The sequence below is a fragment of the Nerophis ophidion genome, linkage group LG25 (assembly GCF_033978795.1).
Source record: "Nerophis ophidion isolate RoL-2023_Sa linkage group LG25, RoL_Noph_v1.0, whole genome shotgun sequence".
In the NCBI taxonomy this organism is placed as follows: Eukaryota; Metazoa; Chordata; class Actinopteri; order Syngnathiformes; family Syngnathidae; genus Nerophis; species Nerophis ophidion.
Genome location: NC_084635.1, coordinates 36,219,919 through 36,236,929, shown reverse-complemented (window position 1 = coordinate 36,236,929; position 17,011 = coordinate 36,219,919).

Sequence of the window (17,011 nt, the reverse complement as noted above, 5' to 3'; positions counted from 1 at the left end):
TTTGTCACCGATTCTGTTCATGACTTTTATGGACAGAGTTTGTAGGCACAGTCAAGGCGTTGAGGGGTTCCGGTTTGGTGGCTGCAGGATTAGGTTTCTGCCCGAAGATGCCAAAGTGTCTGCCGCCAGACCCCCATTGAATGTGCCAGAGTGTCTCCACATTTGACCGGCGATGCTAAGACAGACATGGCACAGAGATGTATGGATAACCTGCAGATGCATTTGCAACCATTAAGTCAACCAAATCACAAAGGTGAGTTTTGTTGATGTTGACTGCCAGCTAATCGATGCTAACATGCTATGCTAATCGATGCTAACATGCTATTTACCGGCGGTGCTAAAGCAGACATGGCACAGAGATGTATGGATAACCTGCAGATGCATTTGCAACTATATTACGTTCCCTTCCACCCACATTTAATGCGAAACAAACACTTACCAATCGACGGATTTAAGTTGCTCCAGTGTCAAAAGATGCGAAAGTCCTGATCGTTGGGTCCGCACATTTTACGGGCGATGCTAATGCAGCTATTCGGCCATGCTATGGCTATGAATAGCGTCAATAGCTATTCGCTCAATAACTTCAGTTTCTTCTTCAATATTTTCATACTCCAACCATCTGTTTCAATACATGCGTAATCTGTTGAATCGCTTAAGTCGATGAAATCCGAGTCTGAATCCGAGCTAATGTCGCTATATCTTGCTGTGGTATTCCCATTGTTTGTTTACATTGGCAGCACTGTGTGACGTCACAGGGAAATGGCCAGTGTCTTCGCAGAGAGCGAAAATAAGGCACTTTAAAGCTTTATTTAGGGATATTCCGGGACCGGTAAAATTTTGAAAAAAACTTCAAAAAATACAACAAGCCACTAGGAACTGTTTTTTATTGTTTTTAACCCTTTTGAAATTGTGATAAGACACAAAATCGTCCGTGCAAGAGGTTAGTTAGTAGATTGAATCAGCACGCTATAAAGTTTGCACGTCTTTTAATACGTGCAAACCATTAGTAGTTCAGGTGTGTCAGAGGAGCTGTGACTGTGCAAATGTGGTTTTGGCCAAATCAATTCCGGCTAAAAAAATGGATAAAATAGGTCTTAAGTGAAGTAAAGTGAGGCAAAAGCGTAGTAAACTTCCTGGTCTGCTTTCTACAAAGAGCTCACATCAGTAAACAAGTCTCATTGTGTCGCGAGGGATGTTTGCCCTTTTCCTTGCCTTGTGCATTCTCCCCTGACAAGCTATCACAGTGGGGTCACACACACACATGGTATCAGAGTGGGGTCACACACACAGTATCAGAGTGGGGTCACACACACGGTATCAGAGTGGGGTCACACACACGGTATCAGAGTGGGGTCACACACACGGTATCAGAGTGGGGTCACACACACGGTATCAAAGTGGGGTCACACACACACACGGTATCAAAGTGGGGTCACACACACGGTATCAAAGTGGGGTCACACACACACGGTATCAGAGTGGGGTCACACACACGGTATCAAAGTGGGGTCACACACACACACGGTATCAAAGTGGGGTCACACACACACGGTATCAAAGTGGGGTCACACACACGGTATCAGAGTGGGGTCACACACACACGGTATCAGAGTGGGGTCACACACACGGTATCAGAGTGGGGTCACACACACGGTATCAGAGTGGGGTCACACACACGGTATCAAAGTGGGGTCACACACACACACGGTATCAAAGTGGGGTCACACACACGGTATCAGAGTGGGGTCACACACACGGTATCAAAGTGGGCTCACACACACACACGGTATCAAAGTGGGGTCACACACACACACGGTATCAAAGTGGGGTCACACACACGGTATCAGAGTGGGGTCACACACACACGGTATCAGAGTGGGGTCACACACACGGTATCAAAGTGGGGTCACACACACACGGTATCAGAGTGGGGTCACACACACGGTATCAGAGTGGGGTCACACACACGGTATCAGAGTGGGGTCACACACACGGTATCAGAGTGGGGTCACACACACACGGTATCAGAGTGGGGTCACACACACACGGTATCAAAGTGGGGTCACACACACGGTATCAAAGTGGGGTCACACACACGGTATCAGAGTGGGGTCACGCACACGGTATCAGAGTGGGGTCACACACACACGGTATCAGAGTGGGGTCACACACACGGTATCAGAGTGGGGTCACGCACACGGTATCAGAGTGGGGTCACACACACACGGTATCAGAGTGGGGTCACACACACGGTATCAGAGTGGGGTCACACACACGGTATCAAAGTGGGGTCACACACACGGTATCAAAGTGGAGTCACACACACACGGTATCAGAGTGGGGTCACACACACACGGTATCAGAGTGGGGTCACACACACACGGTATCAGAGTGGGGTCACACACACACGGTATCAAAGTGGAGTCACACACACACGGTATCAAAGTGGAGTCACACACACACGGTATCAGAGTGGGGTCACACACACGGTATCAAAGTGGGGTCACACACACACGGTATCAAAGTGGAGTCACACACACACGGTATCAAAGTGGAGTCACACACACACGGTATCGAAGTGGAGTCACACACACACGGTATCAGAGTGGGGTCACACACACGGTATCAGAGTGGGGTCACACACACGGTATCAGAGTGGGGTCACACACACGGTATCAGAGTGGGGTCACACACACGGTATCAGAGTGGGGTCACACACACGGTATCAGAGTGGGGTCACACACACGGTATCAGAGTGGGGTCACACACACGGTATCAGAGTGGGGTCACACACACGGTATCAGAGTGGGGTCACACACACGGTATCAGAGTGGGGTCACACACACGGTATCAGAGTGGGGTCACACACACGGTATCAGAGTGGGGTCACACACACACGGTATCAGAGTGGGGTCACACACACGGTATCAGAGTGGGGTCACACACACACGGTATCAGAGTGGGGTCACACACACGGTATCAGAGTGGGGTCACACACACGGTATCAGAGTGGGGTCACACACACACGGTATCAGAGTGGGGTCACACACACGGTATCAGAGTGGGGTCACACACACGGTATCAGAGTGGGGTCACACACACACGGTATCAGAGTGGGGTCACACACACGGTATCAGAGTGGGGTCACACACACGGTATCAGAGTGGGGTCACACACACACGGTATCAGAGTGGGGTCACACACACGGTATCAGAGTGGGGTCACACACACGGTATCAGAGTGGGGTCACACACACACGGTATCAGAGTGGGGTCACACACACGGTATCAGAGTGGGGTCACACACACGGTATCAAAGTGGGGTCACACACACACACGGTATCAAAGTGGGGTCACACACACGGTATCAGAGTGGGGTCACACACACACGGTATCAGAGTGGGGTCACACACACCGTATCAAAGTGGGGTCACACACACACACGGTATCAGAGTGGGGTCACACACACGGTATCAAAGTGGGGTCACACACACACGGTATCAGAGTGGGGTCACACACACACGGTATCAGAGTGGGGTCACACACACACGGTATCAGAGTGGGGTCACACACACGGTATCAGAGTGGGGTCACACACACACGGTATCAGAGTGGGGTCACACACACGGTATCAAAGTGGGGTCACACACACACGGTATCAGAGTGGGGTCACACACACACGGTATCAGAGTGGGGTCACACACACACGGTATCAGAGTGGGGTCACACACACTGTATCAAAGTTGGGTCACACACACACGGTATCAGAGTGGGGTCACACACACGGTATCAAAGTGGAGTCACACACACACGGTATCAAAGTGGGGTCACACACACACGGTATCAGAGTGGGGTCACACACACACGGTATCAGAGTGGGGTCACACACACGGTATCAGAGTGGGGTCACACACACGGTATCAGAGTGGGGTCACACACACGGTATCAAAGTGGGGTCACACACACACACGGTATCAAAGTGGGGTCACACACACACGGTATCAGAGTGGGGTCACACACACACGGTATCAGAGTGGGGTCACACACACACGGTATCAAAGTGGGGTCACACACACGGTATCAGAGTGGGGTCACACACACGGTATCAGAGTGGGGTCACACACACACGGTATCAAAGTGGGGTCACACACACGGTATCAGAGTGGGGTCACACACACGGTATCAGAGTGGGGTCACACACACACACGGTATCAGAGTGGGGTCACACACACACGGAATCAGAGAGGGGTCACACACACGGTATCAGAGTGGGGTCACACACACGGTATCAGAGTGGGGTCACACACACACGGTATCAGAGTGGGGTCACACACACACGGTATCAGAGTGGGGTCACACACACACGGTATCAGAGTGGGGTCACACACACACGGTATCAAAGTGGGGTCACACACACACGGTATCAGAGTGGGGTCACACACACACGGTATCAGAGTGGGGTCACACACACACGGTATCAGAGTGGGGTCACACACACACGGTATCAGAGTGGGGTCACACACACACGGTATCAAAGTGGGGTCACACACACACGGTATCAGAGTGGGGTCACACACACGGCATCAGAGTGGGGTCACACACACGGTATCAAAGTGGGGTCACACACACACGGTATCAGAGTGGGGTCACACACACGGTATCAGAGTGGGGTCACACACACGGTATCAGAGTGGGGTCACACACACACGGTATCAGAGTGGGGTCACACACACACGGTATCAGAGTGGGGTCACACACACACGGTATCAAAGTGGGGTCACACACACACGGTATCAGAGTGGGGTCACACACACACGGTATCAGAGTGGGGTCACACACACACGGTATCAAAGTGGGGTCACACACACACGGTATCAGAGTGGGGTCACACACACGGCATCAGAGTGGGGTCACACACACGGTATCAAAGTGGGGTCACACACACACGGTATCAGAGTGGGGTCACACACACGGTATCAAAGTGGGGTCACACACACACACGGTATCAGAGTGGGGTCACACACACGGTATCAAAGTGGGGTCACACACACACACGGTATCAGAGTGGGGTCACACACACGGTATCAGAGTGGGGTCACACACACACGGTATCAGAGTGGGGTCACACACACTGTATCAAAGTTGGGTCACACACACACGGTATCAGAGTGGGGTCACACACACGGTATCAAAGTGGAGTCACACACACACGGTATCAAAGTGGGGTCACACACACACGGTATCAGAGTGGGGTCACACACACACGGTATCAGAGTGGGGTCACACACACGGTATCAGAGTGGGGTCACACACACGGTATCAGAGTGGGGTCACACACACGGTATCAAAGTGGGGTCACACACACACACGGTATCAAAGTGGGGTCACACACACACGGTATCAGAGTGGGGTCACACACACACGGTATCAGAGTGGGGTCACACACACACGGTATCAAAGTGGGGTCACACACACGGTATCAGAGTGGGGTCACACACACGGTATCAGAGTGGGGTCACACACACACGGTATCAAAGTGGGGTCACACACACGGTATCAGAGTGGGGTCACACACACGGTATCAGAGTGGGGTCACACACACACACGGTATCAGAGTGGGGTCACACACACACGGAATCAGAGAGGGGTCACACACACGGTATCAGAGTGGGGTCACACACACGGTATCAGAGTGGGGTCACACACACACGGTATCAGAGTGGGGTCACACACACACGGTATCAGAGTGGGGTCACACACACACGGTATCAGAGTGGGGTCACACACACACGGTATCAAAGTGGGGTCACACACACACGGTATCAGAGTGGGGTCACACACACACGGTATCAGAGTGGGGTCACACACACACGGTATCAAAGTGGGGTCACACACACACGGTATCAGAGTGGGGTCACACACACGGCATCAGAGTGGGGTCACACACACGGTATCAAAGTGGGGTCACACACACACGGTATCAGAGTGGGGTCACACACACGGTATCAGAGTGGGGTCACACACACGGTATCAGAGTGGGGTCACACACACACGGTATCAGAGTGGGGTCACACACACACGGTATCAGAGTGGGGTCACACACACACGGTATCAAAGTGGGGTCACACACACACGGTATCAGAGTGGGGTCACACACACACGGTATCAGAGTGGGGTCACACACACACGGTATCAAAGTGGGGTCACACACACACGGTATCAGAGTGGGGTCACACACACGGCATCAGAGTGGGGTCACACACACGGTATCAAAGTGGGGTCACACACACACGGTATCAGAGTGGGGTCACACACACGGTATCAAAGTGGGGTCACACACACACACGGTATCAGAGTGGGGTCACACACACGGTATCAAAGTGGGGTCACACACACACACGGTATCAGAGTGGGGTCACACACACGGTATCACAGTGGGGTCACACACACACGGTATCAGAGTGGGGTCACACACACAGTATCAGTGTCGCTGGATGCTTCAGTGCTTATCTTCATTTGTTGTCAGCCTGTTTGTTTCCTCCTTCAAAACTCGTTGGCCTTTAGAAAAACACGATTAAAAAAAATTAAAATAGAGAAAAAATACACAAATAGACAAAAATATACCACCGGTGATTAAGGTTTGTGGGTCCTTTTTTCCCCAGAATGTTTGGAGATAAATGTTTGATGCAAGGTTCCTCTCCGTGCGGCTGTAAAGAGTTTAATGCACTTTGTCTGAAGTACGCTGTGAGTGTGATGCTGTGGTCGTCTGCAAAATGGCATAACTGAGCAACACCTGAGGATTCTGGCCCAAGTCAACAAATGCTGTTTTAAGTGTTTTGGAACTGAAGTTGTTGACACAAGCGGACATGCCTTACCGTTTTTTAAAAGAATTTGAATGGATAGCTCATTGGGCTTTTGTTACAGAAAAGGACATCAAACGTTTTATTAAAAAAATGAAATGAAATGTGTGGTTTTCGAAAGTGTTTACATTTAAATCACAGCATGTGGTCTCATGACAATTTTTGGACATTTTAGATTTAATTTTTTATTCTTTTTATCAAAATATACATGTGCGTGTGTAACTATACATATATACTGGATATATATATATATATATATAAATAATTCATTTATACATATATACAAACATACATTCATATGTATAGGTATATATATATATATATATATATATATATATATATATATATATATATATATATTATATTTATGTATTTGTATGTATATGTATACTTACACACATATATATAAAATATATATAATGTATATAAATAAATAATTCATTTATACATATATACATACATACATTCATATGTATGTGTATATATATATATATATTTGTGTATTTGTGTGTCAATATATACACAAAATATGCATGTATATATATATATATATATATATATATATACATATATATATATATATGTGTGTGTATGTATGTACACATGTAATGTATATATGTATGTATAATAGCATGTATATATATGGATGTATGTGTGTATGTATATCGATCTATCTATAGCTATATATATATGGATGTATGTATATATATATATCCATCCATCCTTTCTCTACCGCTTATTCCCTTAGGGTCACAGGGGGTGCTGGTGCCTATCTCAGCTACAATCAGGCGGAAGGCGCGTACACCCTGGACAAGTCGCCACTTCATCACAGGGTGCGTGTGTGTGTATATATATATATATATATATATATATATATATATACATATATATATATAGGTGTGTTAAAAATCACAAGACTACTTCATCTTGTGATTTTTCCCACACCTACATATTGCGCTCTACCACGGTATCGAGCACTATTCTCTGGATAATCCAATCAAGACATATATATATACACACACACATATGTATGTATGTATATCTTTCGCTCTCTTTATATATATATATATATACCTACACACATATATATGTTTACATACACATATATGTATGTATATATGTTTTTAAAAATATGTATGTATGTATGTGTATGTATATATGTATATATACATATATATATATATATATACCACACATTTTTTATAAAAAATATTATAAATGTGTGTATAATTTAAAAAAAAAAAATCTTTTAAACCAAAACATTTGAGCTGTTCAATTTAGCGCTTCACCTCATGTGAATAATCACCACACATTGTTGCATTAATCATGTACAAATACAGATTCATCTCACAGTTTACTCTGACAACTGCTGTGCTCGCTGCTTAATTTCACATTAAATAAAACGCAGACGAGACATTAAAAATAAATGACGTGCATTCACACACACATATATATATATATATATATATATATATATATATATAAATATATGTATAAAATATCCGTTCAAGACTTTCAGACAATAAATTTATATAAAATACAAATAAAAAAATAGTACATTTTTGAATAAGTCAAACAATATCATTATTTACTGGACTATTTTCCAGGAGCAGTTTGCTCACATTCACTAAATAAAAGTAGTGATGTATTTCAGACATGCCTTGTACTGAAAAATACACATTTGTATAATCTGCTGGTTAAGGTCAGAGGGGCTGAGGGCATATTTTTACATAAAAAAAATGTTATTCCCATTTCTGTTTCCAGATAAGAAAAAATATGTTAATCCGTGTTCATTGTAATTCATTACTTGTACAATTTCCTACTAAACTTTCAGCCAAGCTGAAAGTTTTTTGGGGGGGGCCGCCCATCCCTAAGCGCAGATCACATGCTTTGATCAGAGGGTGACACTGTTTGTTTTTATTTATTTATTTATTCATTTTTTTAATGTTTTTTATTAACAGAATAAAATAACAAGACCTATTTCATGCCCCTCTACGCCCCCCCACCTCCCGCCCCCCCCCCCCCCCCCCCCCCCCAGTCATCTACACATTCCGAGTATTGTGATGGGAAAAAAGCAATATAATAAAAATGCAAATTGTAATTAATAATAAACAACTGAAAAAAATGAATAACTAATAATAGAAAAAATCAATAGATAAAGCATAGTTTACAAAACAGATATAACATATCAAAGGTCCATGTTTTGCGTGATTAAGCGGATGTAAAATAAACAAAAGTACATTTAATGTGACATTTTTACCTCCAACGTATTCCCAGCCCATTCCTGCTCTGTAAATGATTTTAAAAAAGTGGCAAATTTGCCCCAACATTTGTTGTGGGGCTTGCAAATACTCATACTGGGATCAAATCCAGGTCGGAATTGTGCCAGGAAAATATGCAAATTTCCGTTTTAATTATGTTAGATTTGTTATTTTGCACACATGCACACACCAAAAAATTTGAAAGATGTAATCCCACTGTGGGGTGGTACGGTATGCTGGTATTAATATGGCACCACAATACTAAATAATAACATTCAGTACCATACCGCCTCTAAAAAGTACCTGTGCAACAAATACAGTCATGAAATTTCCCCGCTCCTAAATATTCCAAAATTAACTTTATTATAAGAAAATGGAAGAGTTTGGGAACAACAGCAACTCAGCCACCAAGTGGTAGACCACGTAAACTGAAAGAGAAGCGTCAGCGGATGCTGAAGCGCTTAGTGCAAAGACTTTCTGCACAGTCAGTTGCTACAGAGCTCCGAACTTCATGTGACCTTCCAAATAGCCCACATACAGGACGCAGAGAGCTTCATGGAATGGGTTTCCATGGCCGGGCGGCTGCATCTAAGCCATACATCACCAAGTCCATGGGATGCTGTGATGTAAAGCAGGTCGCCACTGGACTGATGAATCACACTTTTTCACCTTCTGCAATCTGATGGACCAGTCTGGGTTTGGAGGTTGCCAGGAGAACGCTACATTTCAGACTGCATTGTGCCGAGTGTGAAATTTGGTGGAGGAGGAATTATGGTGTGTTTTTTTGTTTTTTGTTTTCAGGATTGGGCTCAGTCCCTTATTTCCAGCGAATGGAACTTTGAATGCTCCAGGATACCAAAAAAATTTGGGACAATTCCACGGCATGGAACTTCAAGTTCATATGTGAGTAAAGGCAGGTGGCCAAATACTTTTGGCAATATAGTGCATGTTAGTCAGGTTCAAACACTGATGACATTTATTAATCACAAAAGAAGCAAGCAACCATGCAGAGACAGAGTTCAATTTAGCTCATGAGGAGAACGCATGGAGCTGAACCCTTAGTCATAGTCTCGCCCTACGCTCTAAGGTCCAGCTCCCGCATCCCTCTTTTTATTCAGAGTTCCATAGTCAACATCACTGAGGCCGCCTCTAAAAGGAGTGGTCACATATATTATGCAAAGCAGGTCCAGTACGCACAGTACGTGACGGAATGGGCTGGGTACCTTGTGATTTTGCCTTGTCTCTGCTTCGTCTGCGTGCTGTCGTCTTATTTTCGTTGAGGTCCTTGAAGTCCTTGGCTGTTAGCAGGGTAAAACAAAGTAACATCTGTGGCTGAGGCCACCCCTCAGACAAGAATTTTTGTCCCTGCATAGATTAGAAAAAGTCAAACTTGAGCACAATAGCTTATAACTAAAGCAACAAACTTTAAGCATAGTAAAGTTAGTGTGGCAGAGGGGTTAGTGCGTCTGCCTCACAATACGAAGGTCCTGCAGTCCTGGGTTCAAATCCAGGCTCGGGATCTTTCTGTGTGGAGTTTGCATGTTCTCCCCGTGAATGCGTGGGTTCCCTCCGGGTACTCCGGCTTCCTCCCACTTCCAAAGACATGCACCTGGGGATAGGTTGATTGGCAACACTAAATTGGCCCTAGTGTGTGAATGTGAGTGTGAATGTTGTCTGTCTATCTGTGTTGGCCCTGTGATGAGGTGGCGACTTGTCCAGGGTGTACCCCGCCTTCCGCCCGATTGTAGCTGAGATAGGCGCCAGCGCCCCCCGCGACCCCGAAAGGGAATAAGCGGTAGAAAATGGATGGGATGGATGGATGGAAAGTTAGTGTGATAATATATACATAATTATTCTAACATTTCCCTCCTGTTTATCACATACCAATAAAGCCAATTATGCCATTTTTTGTGGTCCCCTTTATTTAGATAAGTATCGAAAAGTATCAAAAAACATTTTGGTACTTTTTTTGGTACCGGGACAACACTATCTCAATGTATTTGTTTTAGTAAAATGCATGCATCAAATTCAATACAAACTACATTTAAAAAAATTTAGAATTTAAAAAAAAGCATGGGGGTTAAAATTGTAATGAGGCAACCTAAAAAATAAATTTCTACTAAGGGCCCCAATTTAGCTAACTCAATTTCCAGGCGCTGTTCTGTGTCCTCACATTTCCAGCGTTACAGTACCAGTAACAATACCAGAGTTGGTTTTGCCGCACAAGTCCAGGCGGTGCAGATATTGAACATGCTAAGCACCTTGGGCCAAAATGAGGAGGAATAGTCTGAATATTTGAGATAAATTGTGACTGGTGGCGAATGAACTCATCTCTGACCTCAGCCACTTCAGCTATCTTTTCTCTGATATCTTTCAATTTCGCTAAGCTTCTTCTTGGATCTGGTCCCAAGACTGGCAGAAGGAACCTGGTTTCTCACTGACCAACTTTCTTATGAACAACAAAAAAAAGACTTCTTTATAAGCTTTGACGGCCATTGTTGTTGCACAGACCGACTCGGAGCAGATTTGTAGCTTTTGATTTATTATTTACTGATTCAGTGTCGGAAATTGATTGATGGTTGAATTGATTGATTGTGATTGATTGAAGCATTTAAGTCTCACCTTAAAACTCATTTGTATACTCTAGCCTTTAAATAGACCTCCTTTTTAGACCAGTTGATCTGCCGCTTCTTTTCTTTCTCCTATGTCCCCCCCTCCCTTGTGGAGGGGGTCCGGTCCGATGACCATGGATGAAGTACTGGCTGTCCAGAGTCGAGACCCAGGATGGACCGCTCGCCTGTATCGGTTGGGGACATCTCTACGCTGCTGATCCTCTTGAGATGGTTTCCTGTGGACGGGACTCTCGCTGCTGTCTTGGATCCGCTTGAACTGAACTCTCGCGGCTGTGTTGGAGCCACTATGGATTGAACTTTCACAGTATCATGTTAGACCCGCTCCACATCCATTGTTTTCGGTCCCCTAGAGGGGGGGGGGTTGCCCACATCTGAGGTCCTCTCCAAGGTTTCTCATAGTCAGCATTGTCACTGGCGTCCCACTGGATGTGAATTCTCCCTGCCCACTGGGTGTGAGTTTTCCTTGCCCTTTTGTGGGTTCTTCCGAGGATGTCGTATGTTGGGATGTCGCATGGCTGCAGTTGTGTGTCCCCGAGTATGCAAGAATCCAGGAGAGTTGCGTGGAGGTAAGATGAATTTAATACACAAAAGAAAATAACAAAAGCAAACATAAAGCAGTCGTGCAGATAAACGTTCTCAACATAATGTTATCATCGAGCACTGAGGAGTGCTCGAGTGAAACATAAATAGACACTAGTGTGATTGACAGCAGGTGTGAACCGCTGCCAATCAACGAAAAGAGAAAAATAGTGCTCCGTGAATAAAAACAGGAAATACAACAAAATAAGAGCACTGAACCGGAAGTAAATACAAAAACACAAAAAACTAACAGAAATGAAGTGACACATCGTTACAGGACCTCCCCCTCAAGGAACAGATACCAGATGTTCCCTGGGAAAGAAAAAAAAATGGAAAAAAGTCCAAAATGTAAGGGAGGGTGGAGGGAGGATTTGGTGGAGGGTTGCCAAACCTCGTGTCCCCGCAGCCAGCGAGGGAAAGTCAGGTGGCGGCGCCGCGTAGAGCGCCGCTGGAACTGGCGAGGCGGGCGGCCAGGGAACGGCCAAATCACTGGCCGAAAAAGAGGAGAGTGCGCAGGGCACGGCCACATCCACGGCCGACGTAGAAGCGGGCGCGCTGAAGCAGGCCGGGAAGCAGAAGACGTAACCGGCGGCGTGGAAACCGCAGGCGTCATCAACGGCGTGGAAGTGGCAGATGTCATCGGCGGCGTGAAAGCGGCGGATGTCATCGGCGGCGTGAAAGCGGCGGACGTCATCGGCGGCGTGAAAGCGGCGGACGTCATCGGCGGCGTGAAAGCGGCAGACGTCATCGGCGGAGTGAAAGCGGCAGACGTCATCGGCGGCGTGAAAGCGGCAGACGTCATCGGCGGAGTGAAAGCGGCAGACGTCATCGGCGGCGTGAAAGCGGCAGACGTCATCGGCGGCGTGAAAGCGGCAGACGTCATCGGCGGCGTGAAAGCGGCAGACGTCATCGGCGGCGTGAAAGCGGCAGACGTCATCGGCGGCGTGAAAGCGGCAGACGTCATCGGCGGCGTGAAAACGGCAGACGTCATCGGCGGCGTGAAAACGGCAGACGTCATCGGCGGCGTGAAAGCGGCAGACGTCATCGGCGGCGTGAAAGCGGCAGACGTCATCGGCGGCGTGAAAGCGGCAGACGTCATCGGCGGCGTGAAAGCGGCAGACGTCATCGGCGGCGTGAAAGCGGCAGACGTCATCGGCGGCGTGAAAGCGGCAGACGTCATCGGCGGTGTTGAAGCGGCAGACGTCATCGGCGGTGTTGAAGCGGCAGGCGTCATCGGCGGCGTGAAAGCGGCAGATGACGCCGGGCGAGGAGCAGCAAATGCCGGCCGAGGAGTAGCGGATGCCGGCGGTGACGAAGCCCGGCGTGGTGCTGCTCTTGGCGGTGGAGCCGTGCGTAGTGCTGCTGATGTCAGCGTTGCAGCTGTGCGTGGAGCCGGCGTTGGAACTCGGCGTGGAGCCGGCGTAGGGGCTAGGCGTGGAGCCGGCGTAGGGGCTAGGCGTGGAGCCGGCGTAGGGGCTAGGCGTGGAGCCGGCGTAGGGGCTAGGCGTGGAGCCGGCGTAGGGGCTAGGCGTGGAGCCGGCGTAGGGGCTAGGCGTGGAGCCGGCGTTGGGGCTGTGCGAAAACCCGCCAGGCACGTAGATGTCTCCGTGGAAGGAGACGCTTGCGAAGATGACAGCGGTGTGTGCCTGGCTGCACCGCAGTGTATTGTGGGCCCCCCTCCACTAGGCGGCTGCCAGAAACCGTCCACACTTGCGGGAAGACATGCCTGCTCGTCGGCGTCCCCCGGTGCGAAAACCAGGGACGGGCGGGAGGAGGCCAGGAAGAGGGACGAAGACACGTCCCGCGCCGAGTCCCAGCAGGAGGACAAAAGTGACCTCACTGTGGGCTCCACTGGAGCTCTCGGCGATCCAAAAAAGAGAGCGGGAGCTGGCAGAAAGAGCAGCCGGGGAGCAGCCGCTGGAAGCTGCGTAGGAGCAGGGAGAAGCAGCTCAGCAGACGACGGGAAGGATGGCGGCGGCGGACGTGCCGGTCGGAGAGCCGCAGTCGGCGACGGAGCCGCAGGAGCCGCGAGACGTGAAGGAGGAGGCGGGCGCGCCGGTCGGTGAGCCGTAGCCGGCAGCGTTGCCGAGAGGAAGGATGGCGGCGGAGGACGCGCCGGTCGGAGAGCCGTAGCCGGTAGCGTTGCCGCGGGAGCCGCGAGGCATGCAGGAAGTGGCGGACGTGCTGGTCGGAGAGCCGTAGTCAGCCGTCGAGCCGAGAGGAAAGATGGCGGCGGGGGACGCGCCGGTCGGAGAGCCGAAGCCGGTGGCGTTGCCGCGGGGAGAGGGTCCGCATCTGTTGGCTGGGACCGCACAAACCTGGCCTTCAAGTCCTCCAGGAATTGTGCGGTCCAGAACGTCGGCTGAGGATTGCCGACAGGGATTCTCGCGAGGACACTTTCTTCTGGCTCGATGATACTGTTGGGATGTCGCATGGCTGCAGTTGTGTGTCCCCGAGTATGCAAGAATCCAGGAGAGTTGCGTGGAGGTAAGATGAATTTAATACACAAAAGAAAATAACAAAAGCAAACATAAAGCAGTCGTGCAGATAAACGTTCTCAACATAATGTTATCATCGAGCACTGAGGAGTGCTCGAGTGAAACATAAATAGACACTAGTGTGATTGACAGCAGGTGTGAACCGCTGCCAATCAACGAAAAGAGAAAAATAGTGCTCCGTGAATAAAAACAGGAAATACAACAAAATAAGAGCACTGAACCGGAAGTAAATACAAAAACACAAAAAACTAACAGAAATGAAGTGACACATCGTTACATCGTAGTCGTAATGATTTGTGCAGTCCTTTGAGACATTTGTGATTTGGGGCTATATAAACAAACATTGATTGATTGATTGATTGATGAAACTATGGCAAGAAGTGCGCAATCAGAAGTGTCAGGAGTGTGTAAAGGGTGAATGTGACTGCCTGGCAACTACAGGCTTAAATAGTGGTGACGTGATAAACAGCGGGTGCTTGAGTCCAAATAAATGAAATGCGTGACATGAGGACAGGTGAAACAAAACTGTGAGTGAAAAAACAGGAACTGACAAAATCCAAAAGACCAAACAGAACATAGCCAAACTAAACATGATCACCAAGACATCAATCAATCAATCAATGTTTACTTATATAGCCCTAAATCACTAGTGTCTCAAAGGGCTGCACAAACCACTACCACATCCTCGGTAGGCCCACATAAGGGCAAGGAAAAACTCACACCCAGTGGGACGTCGGTGCGTTTTATTCTTTGTTTCTTTATTATTATTCTGTATTATTCCGCACCTTCGCACCATAATTTGACCCCCTTAACATGCTTCAAAACTCACCAAATTTGACACAGACGTCGGTCTGGCAAACCTTCCCAACTTATTAAGCAGCCAAACCCCAAAAATCAAAATTGCACGCTAGCGCCCCCTAGGAAGAAACAAAAAACAGACTGCTTGTAACTTCCGTTAGCAATGTCGGAGAGACATGGAACAAAAACCTTCATGTAGGGCTGACCTAGACCTACATTTCCAATAAAAAACATCAACAGGACGTTGTCAAAAACCCCTTCAAAACTAAATGTTTGCAAAAAATGCAATTTTTGCCTCTTTGAGCTGCAATTTGACCCCCTTAAAATGCTTCAAAACTCACCAAACTTGACACACACATCAGGACTGGCCGAAAAAACAATCTAATAAAAAAACCAAAACCAAAAACTCAAAATTGCGCTCTAGCGCAATTTCCGAATAAAACACAGACAAAACTGCTTGTAACTTCCGGTAGGAATATCAGAGAGACATGAAACAAAAACTTCTATGTAGGTCTCACTTAGACCTACATTTTAATAATTGACATCCTTCAGCAACAATCAACAGGAAAATGGCAATTACCCCTTCACACAACGTTTTGTAAAAATCCGTCACCTGTCTTCAAACATTATCTTCTCTGAGCGCGTTTGTCGTTTCGGCTTCAAACTCGCACAGGAGAGAGTTTGAACCCTTCTGATTAAAATTTTTCGAAAGAGTTTTGATACGTTCTCCGGTTTTGATTTTATGACCCTTCAAAGAACCACTGCGCTGATGCTGCTGCGCTGCTGGTGTCTCAAGATGGCTACTACCACTGGACAAAAGTATTGGGACACTTAGGACTAACACTAGGCAAAAGTATTGGGACACTTATGGCTAACAGTAGACAATGACAATGTGAAATGGAATTCAATCTTTTTTGTCCTCAAAATTCTACACACAATACCCTATAATAACAATAGCTACTATCCATGCATCTTCTAACGCCTGTTACGGGTTTGGGTCTCGGGGGCTGCAGCCAAAGGCGGGCCCGACCAACGCTGCTTGCAGCTTTAAGACATGACACTGGTCTGGTGGTACAGGCCAAAGTTAGATAGATAGATAGATAGATAGTACTTTATTTATTCCGTCAGGAGAGTTCCTTCAGGAAAATTACAATTTTCAGCGCAATCCCATTCAAGATCAGACAAACATTACAGGGAGACAGAACAGGATCGCTGACGGGTCTGCCGGCTTCCAGCGCCCCTTACAAAAAAGATGACATACAGGTAAACAGGGGGGGGGGAAATAGAAGATTAAAATAAAATTGAAAAATCGGTCTTAGCCTAGGCCCTGGAGTGGGGGTGCAGGCCAAGGGAAAAAAATTAAAAAAATACAATAAAAAAATA